This window comes from Salvia hispanica, chromosome 6, assembly GCF_023119035.1.
Source record: "Salvia hispanica cultivar TCC Black 2014 chromosome 6, UniMelb_Shisp_WGS_1.0, whole genome shotgun sequence".
Lineage (NCBI taxonomy): Eukaryota > Viridiplantae > Streptophyta > Magnoliopsida > Lamiales > Lamiaceae > Salvia > Salvia hispanica.
Window position 1 is genome coordinate 45,865,281 of NC_062970.1, and position 9,191 is coordinate 45,874,471.

Consider the following 9,191-nt stretch of genomic DNA (forward strand, 5'->3'; position numbering starts at 1 on the left):
GAAGAAGTTTGACAAAGTCTTACTTATCTGAGATTTGTATTGGGAAATGGTGTTTTGTTGGGAGTTGTAGTATGTGGGTATTTGTGCTTCTTATACTTTTCAGCCACTTAAGCCTAAATTTTCCCTACCGTCCAAAGAGCCACGTTACAACATTAATAAGTCCATTCTGATTTTAGATTCACATTCACATTCTAGTTGAGGAGATGTTTGATTTGGAACAAGCCTATGGTAAACACTACTTGTATTTTGATTTGAGAGTATTATTTCTATACATACACTTTTGAGAGTGAGATACACATACACATATCTTGAGAGAAGCATGAATCCAAGGTGATATACGAGTTAGTAGTAAAAGTGCACTTGACGGCTTGACTTGATAGAATTTGTATTGTGATATGCTCTTTTATTCCATACTCTTTGAAACAATAATGATGTCTAAACCCCTTTAAATCCAAGTCTTCTTTTAGTTCTTTTTCTTCATTGCTCGAGGACTAACAATTATTTAAGTTTGGGGGAGTTTCAATCTTCCGATCTGGAGCCTTCAATCTTCAATTCTCTCTCTCCAAGTATTCTTGGGGGTGTGTGTGAGTGATGGAGGCGGAAATTTAGAATAATATGAACCCTAGGCTTTTTCTCTTTAATCTCCCATCAAAAATCGCGTTTTTGGCAAGAAAATACGCCAAAATAATGTACCCAGCCGGGTGGAATTATAAAGAGAAAAATTCACCCGGCCGGGTGGTCATTTTCGGCCCTTTCTGGCCATTTCCCGCATAATTACAGTACCCGGCCGGGTGTAATTTACAGTGTAATAATTCACCCGGCCGGGTGTAAGTTTCAGGATAGCGCAGTGTTCTTGTAATGGCCATAACTTCTTCTACCGAACTCCGATTGAGGCGTGCAAGATACCCACGCGAAGCTCTTTCGAAGACGAAGAGATTGATATGCATTATGGGCTGATTGGACTTCAAAATCTCCAGTAAATATTGTCTCAAAGCAAGGCTGCTGCACATCCACATATTTTGTACCTTTTTCTACACATTCTTAACAATATGGTCAACATACCAACATTATAGAGAAGTAGATATAAACATGTCCAATAATAGACAAAATATGATCAAATTCATATATAACCACCTTCTAAAACCATGTAAAATCCAAGTACGTTAATTATCAAATTTCAAACTTAGTGATTGGGAGATATTTATGAATTCATAAACTATAAGCTTCAATTCTTCAATCTTCATGCATGCAAAGTTAAACTCGTCACTGAATTGATAAGAGACATATATACATATTATATTTTATATATAATCATCACGAATTATATTTAAATTTATTATGTAGATTTTTATGATTATAATTTAGTCAGCCTTCAGTTTACTATTTAGTCTTGATTTTCGTTGAGTTTGAACGCATTCATACATTAAATTTTGTTTATTTGTTGGAAAAAATTTTCGTCATTTAAAATAACCCCAGCCCCATTTCTACGTTATGTAATCATTAATTATTTTTAAAATTCGATTCACACTTGATCACTTTCTTAATTTCATTTTAGAATTGAAACTGTACTGTTTGATCTTTGCTATTTAAAGCGTTGGAGTTGATACAATGGAGTATCCCACAAATACAAATCACTTCCATTCCATACATCAGTAAAGAGAGTATGATTTCCGATAAAACAATAGTAATCAAATTTGTTCTGCTTCTTTTTTTGTGTGTTTGTTTCAGGAGATGCAGAAGTGAGACGCAGAATGGAGGTCCCGGGTGGCAGCGGCAACGACAACAATTGTTGGATATTTTAGTGTAATTGGATTAACTTGATTGATCGGTTAATATTATGATGATACATCATTTAAGTATGGAGGTGCAGAGTGCACGCTTATTTGAATTCATTGTGATGTTAGGGGCGAAGCCCCTAAACAGATGAACGGGGGTTCGGGGGCAGCGCCCCCGGGTAGCGGGGTCCAAGGGGCGGCAGCCCCTGGCGGGGTCCAAGGGGCAGAGCCCCTGGCTGGGGTCGAGCAGCTTGGAAATTTTTTATTTCCGACAAAGTTACTGTATCGGAAATTCATCCGAAAATATAATTTTCGAAAGTCGAAGGACTAAATTGCAATTCTGGAAACCTTTGAAATTCGGTTATTTTCGGTTGATTCCCAACAGATGCACTGTTTCGTCAACAGCTGCATCGGTTCATCCTTTTCAAAATCCGATCAAATCTTCTGGTTCAGATCTCTCGAACATACATAAGAACGTTCTGTAATCTCTGAATTTTATCCGATCAAACTTTTTGGTTGAACCCCGAAATTGATTTGATCTGAAAGTGTTAAACACGACTTTCAGATATCCGGTTTTTGTTTCTCTGTTTTATATCTCCCTAACAAAGATCAAATCAATATGTCGAACAAAGAAACGATGAATGAAGGAGCGAAAGGTTTCGCAAAGTTAGATAAGTTTGCTGGCCAGGACTTTAGACGCTGGCAAAAGAAGATGCATTTCATGCTGACAAATCTCAAGGTGGTGTACGTTCTGAGTACTCCCATGCCCGAGGCTGTTGATAATGAAACTCTGGAACAGACGAGGAGGCGGATGAAGTGGGAGAACGATGACTACATATGTCGTGGTCACATCTTAAACGGTATGTCTGATTCCCTCTTTGATGTGTATCAAAATGTAGAGTCTGCTAAAGAATTGTGGGATTCTCTCGAAGCCAAGTATATGGCAGAAGATGCCTCTAGCAAGAAATTTCTTGTTGGTAACTTTATCAACTATAAAATGGTTGATTCGAGGCCTGTTATGGAACAATACAATGAATTGTTGAGGATATTGGGACAGTTTTCTCAATATGATATGAAGATGGATGAATCTATTTCTGTTTCTAGTATTATCGATAAATTGCCACCTTCTTGGAAGGATTTTAAAAATAATCTGAAACACAAGAAGGAGGAACTGAACTTGGTCGAACTTGGAAGTGATTTCCAAATTGAACAGTCCATACGTGATATGAAAAAGAGTTCTGGTGGTAATACTAAAAATGTGGTCGGTTCTTCTGTGAACATGGTGGAAGAGGGTGAATCCTCAAAGGCTGGTAAAGAGAAACGTAAGTTTCAAGGGAAACGGAAGTTTCAAGGTTATAACAGTAAGGATGGGAATAAGAAGCCCAAACTGACTTGCTGGAAGTGTGGCAAATCCGGGCACTTCAAGAAGGATTGTAAGTCTGGAAAGGGTGGAGGAAAAGGTAAAAACGAGGCTGGTCAAAATGGATCCAAGGATCCGGAAAAGCAATCAGGTTCGTTTTTTGTACCTAATGATCATTCGGTTGAGAATTATTATGCATCAATAATCTCTGAAGCATTTTATGTGCAGGATGATGATATCTCATGGTGGATTGATTCGGGTGCAACATGTCACGTATGCAAGGATCGTCAATGGTTCAAGGACTTTAAACCAATTGAAGATGGATCTTCCTTGAAGATGGGCAATGTTGCAACTGAACCAATCAAAGGAATAGGATCTGTTAGCCTAGTATTTACCTCTGGAAATTCGTTGTTGTTAGAAAATGTTATGTATGTACCTGGAATTCGTAAAAACTTAGTTTCTGGTATTGTATTGAATAGTTGTGGCTATAAACAAGTATTAGAAAGTGATAAATACATTCTGTCAAAGCATGGTAATTTTATTGGCTTTGGTTATCTTTGTGGCATGTTTAGGTTAAATCTAGATGTCTCGTTTGTGAAGAATTCTGTTTGCATGACCTCTTCAAATATTGGTAACCATGTTAGTAAATCAGAATTGTGGCATGCTAGACTTGGACATGTTCATTATAAGAGATTAAAAGATATGTCGAAAATGAGTTTGATACCTGCTTTCGAGTTGAATAATGAAAAGTGTAAAACTTGCATGTTAACTAAAATAACTAGACAACCTTTCAATAAGAATGTAAATAAAGAAACTAAGGTATTAGAACTTATACATAGTGACTTGTGTGATTTTCATTCGACTCCATCACTTGGTAATAAAAAGTATGTAGTTACTTTTATTGATGATGCTACTAGATTTTGCCATGTCTATCTATGTCATTCAAAAGATGAAGCTCTTGATAAATTTAAAATCTTTAAGGAAAGTGTAGAGCTTTATCATGGTGTGAAGATTAAAACTCTTCGCACTGATAGGGGAGGTGAGTATTATGATCCAGCGTATTTTGAATCGACTGGTATAGTACATCAAACGACTGCTCCATATACACCACAACAAAATGGTGTAGCTGAAAGAAAGAATAGAACGTTGAAAGAAATGATTAATTCAATGTTGTGTTATTCTGGCCTAAGTGAAGGATTTTGGGGTGAGGCTATGTTAACAGCCTGTTATTTGTTGAATAGAGTTCCTAACAAAAGGAACAAGATTACCCCTTATGAACTTTGGCATAAGAAACCTCCAAAATTGAGTTATCTTAGAGTTTGGGGTTGTCGAGCAGTGGTAAGACTAACTGACCCTAAAATGAAAACCATAGGTCAAAGAGGCATAGATTGTGTATTTCTGGGGTATTCAGAAAATTCTGTTTGTTATAGGTTCTATGTATTAGAACCTAATGACTACGTATCTGTGCATTCTATTATTGAATCAAGGGATGCTGATTTTGGCAATGAGGATAGATTCACGTCTACACCTAAACCTGGAGGCATGATTGCAAGGTCTAGTAACTCTGATGATGTAACTGGAAAAGTGATGGATACACCTCCTGAGGCTAGGAGAAGTAGTAGAGCAAGAAAAGCTAAGTCTTTTGGAAATGATTTCCAATTGTACTTACTTGAAGGATCAAGAAATGAAATTAATTTTCAATATCAATATTGCTTTACTATTGGTGATGATCCAAGGACCTACAAAGAAGCTATGGCTTCAAGAGATTCTGCATTTTGGAAAGAGGCAATCCAAGAGGAGATGGATTCTATAATCCAAAATGGTACTTGGATACTGACGGATTTGCCACCCGGTTGTGAAGCTTTAAATAGCAAATGGATCTTCAAAACGAAGATGAAGGTGGATGGAAGCATAGACAAGTATAAAGCCAGATTGGTTATCCAAGGCTTTAGACAAAGGGAAGGCATTGACTACTTTGATACCTATGCTCCTGTTGCTAGGATTTCCACAATTAGATTATTGTTAGCTCTTGCTGCTATACATAATCTTGTAATTCACCAAATGGATGTTAAGACTGCCTTCTTGAATGGTGAATTAAAGGAAGAGATTTATATCAAACAACCAGAAGGCTTTGTCATGCCTGGTAATGAACATAAGGTTTGTAAGTTGGTAAAATCTCTTTATGGACTAAAGCAAGCCCCCAAACAATGGCATCAGAAGTTTGATGACGTAGTATTGTCTAATGGTTTTGTATTAAACCAAGCAGACAAGTGTGTATATAGCAAATTTGATGCTACCGGTAAAGGGGTTATCATTTGCCTATATGTGGATGACATGTTGATCTTTGGTACTGACCAAGATCAAGTTGATAAAACAAAAGCATTTTTGTCATCTAAGTTTGAGATGAAAGACATGGGGAAGGCTGATGTGATTCTTGGAATTAAGATCACACATGGAGAACAAGGAATTTCCATTTCTCAATCACATTATATTGAGAAGATTTTGGAAAAATTTAACTTCAAAGATTGTTCTCCAGTTAAGACTCCTTTTGATCCTAGTGCAAAGCTTGTACCTAATAAAGGAGTTGTTGTGAATCAGCTTGAATATTCAAAGGCTATTGGATCACTAATGTATGCTATGATTAGTACTAGACCCGATATAGCCTTTGCAGTTGGAAAGTTGAGTCGATATACTCATAATCCAAGTTTAATCCATTGGCAAGCCATGAATCGAGTATTTAAGTACTTAAAAGGAACAATGGATTATAGGTTGTCTTATTCTGGATTTCCTTCTGTTCTTGAAGGTTATTCGGATGCAAGTTGGATCACCAATATGGAAGATCATTCTTCCACAAGTGGTTGGGTATTCCGTCTTGGAGGTGGTGCTATATGTTGGGCATCAAAGAAACAAACTTGTATCACGAATTCAACAATGGAATCGGAGTTTGTGGCATTAGCAGCAGCTGGTAAAGAGGCTGAATGGCTAAGAAATTTAATATATGAAATTCCATTGTGGCCTAAACCGATATCACCTATATCTATCAGATGTGATAGTGCAACTACCTTGGCTAAGGCATATAGTCAAGTGTATAATGGAAAGTCTAGACACTTAGGTGTTAGACATAGCATGATTCGTGAACTTATTATGGATGGTGTGATATCTGTGGAGTTTGTAAGAACTCATGACAACTTAGCCGATCATTTAACCAAAGGGTTAAGTAGAGATCTTGTGTACAAATCGGCTATAGGGATGGGATTAAAGTCCACCACAAATCTTTGATATTAAGATACCCAATTCCCATTTAGTATGATACTAGATGCAGAATTCAATGTGGAAGACTTAATATTTGAAGATTGGAACACATTTGAAAATCGTCCCAAGGTATGTGTTCGGACCTACAAGTTAAGGAGGTTGAATATATATATTCTTAATAGTTCTTTTGAAAAATTGCAAATGTAGGTGCAAGAATAAAGGAGCTACCTATATAAGCATGAAGTTTAGCCGCTTCAAGAAACTGGGACTTGGTTTCGACGTGTTTATGAAGGATAAGGACATAGGCTAGTAAAATATAGTGTCAAGATAGAACATATTCGTATGTAAGCTTTTGTGTACATTATCTTCGTGTATTCAATGTGAGTTCCCAGGGTTCAATCCTTAGAGATACCCGGGGTATTCGAATATTTGGAATGTGTAATGTACTAATATGGAATTCAATCGTTACGATATTTCATTTATGCAAAAGTTTGAATGTTTGAGATGACTTGTTTTAGTTAATCAAGGATTGCACTAAAATAGGGGAGGATTGTTGGATATTTTAGTGTAATTGGATTAACTTGATTGATCGGTTAATATTATGATGATACATCATTTAAGTATGGAGGTGCGGAGTGCACGCTTATTTGAATTCATTGTGATGTTAGGGGCGAAGCCCCTGAACAGATGAACGGGGGTCCGGGGGCAGCACCCCCGGGTAGCGGGGTCCAAGGGGCGGCAGCCCCTGGCGGGGTCCAAGGGGCAGAGCCCCTGGCTGGGGTCCAGGCCAGCTTGGAAATTTTTTATTTCCGACAAAGTTACTGTATCGGAAATTCATCCGAAAATATAATTTTCGAAAGTCGAAGGACTAAATTGCAATTCTGGAAACCTTTGAAATTCGGTTATTTTCGGTTGATTCCCAACAGATGCACTGTTTCGTCAACAGCTGCATCGGTTCATCCTTTTCAAAATCCGATCAAATCTTCTGGTTCAGATCTCTCGAACATACATAAGAACGTTCTGTAATCTCTGAATTTTATCCGATCAAACTTTTTGGTTGAATCCCGAAATTGATTTGATCTGAAAGTGTTAAACACGACTTTTAGATATCCGGTTTTTGTTTCTCTGTTTTATATCTCCCTAACAACAATGAGGAGTAGAGAGAGGCCGGGCTCGTGTGTGGAAGCCCGATTTTTTTTTTAATTATGTACTTTTTTTTTATTTATGTAACTTTTTTTATTTAAATGAAATGAATGCATTTTCCCGTATATGTCTCTAAATTTAATTCCGTAATTTATAGTAAATTTAATTGCGTAAATGTAGTTGTTTTTAAATTATTTTTATTGCGGCTAGCCTATTTGAGTAAAATGATGATGTGACAGGTGGATTTTTAGTGCTGATGACGTGACAGGGAGAGAGAATGGCTAGCCTATTGTAATTAGAGATCCTCTAATACGGCTTGCCATAGGCCAGCCACTCTCTCTCTGCCACGTCAGCAGCACTAAAAATCCACCCGTCACATCAGATTAGGACAGCCATAGGCTAGCCACTCTCTCTCTCTGCCACGTCAGCAGCTCTAAAAATCCACCTACCACATCAGATTAGGACAGCCATAGGCCAGCCGCAATAAAAATAATTCAAAAAATACTATATTTACGAAATCAAAATTACGTAATTAAATATACGACACATATGCGAGAAAATTCATTAATGGTGTGGCCGGACAAGAATCCCTGCCTGATTGCCGCCGTGCACTTTTGAATTGGGGTGTGGCCGGGTCTGCCAGCCGCATCGTGCCTGAAGCGGAAATACATATATCGACGCTCCAAAGCATCAACGATACGCATAAATAACTCCCTGTGCATTCTAAAACGCCGCCTGAACATGGTTGCGGGAAACCGCGGGTTCTTGCAAAGTAGTCGTCATATAGCCACTGATGTGCAGCGGCGTGATCCCGATCAATCACTGCTCGGCGGTGGACAACTGGTGGAGGGCGAGTTATTGCCGGCTGTTCCACTCTTCGCATGTACCGCTCCATCTCGCGGTTCATGTAGACCTCCATCTGCCGTTCGTACTCCTCAGCATCCCAACCACTACCACTACTGCTACCACCCGCGTCACTCATCGCTCGATGATGCTCTTGTACAGAAATTTAAAGAGAGAGAAAACTCGTTAAAACAAGTGGTGCAAATAAAAATGAAATTAAAATCGCGTTTATATAGGTTTTCAAAAAAATTTAAAAAAAAAAAACGAAAAAGGGCGCTGGCCGATCGGCACGCTACAATGGCGGCCAGCGCATCAGCCAGCGCCAGCTGACCGGCCAGCCCAGGGAGATTTTCTCACCGATTTGGCGTTGGTCGATCGCAATGGTTCGGCTAGCCGATTGGCTAGCGACGCAAATCGGCTAGTCGATCGGCTAGCCGCCATTATGGATGCTCTTAATTGAAGTTTTCCATAAGCAAATGCAAGAATATAATAATAATTTACATAGCTGAAGATTTGAATCTATTTCGCAAGACCTCACACTAGATAATGAATATGAGCTGGGAAAAGAGACAGAATATTCTAATTTTTTATGCTGCAATAGCATATTCAATTTTTGTCCATAGCAATAATTAAATAAATTAACATCTACCAAAACCTAGTGCATTAAACTTATACCAAAACATGGACTAACCTTGATTACAAAAATCAAAGCGCAATTGTGAAAAAGTGTGAGATTCTTCTAAATTCGGATTTTGCTTATTCTGCTTTTGAATTTGAAAATTTAAGAATTTTATCTATGAGGCAAAACCATCCAAAAA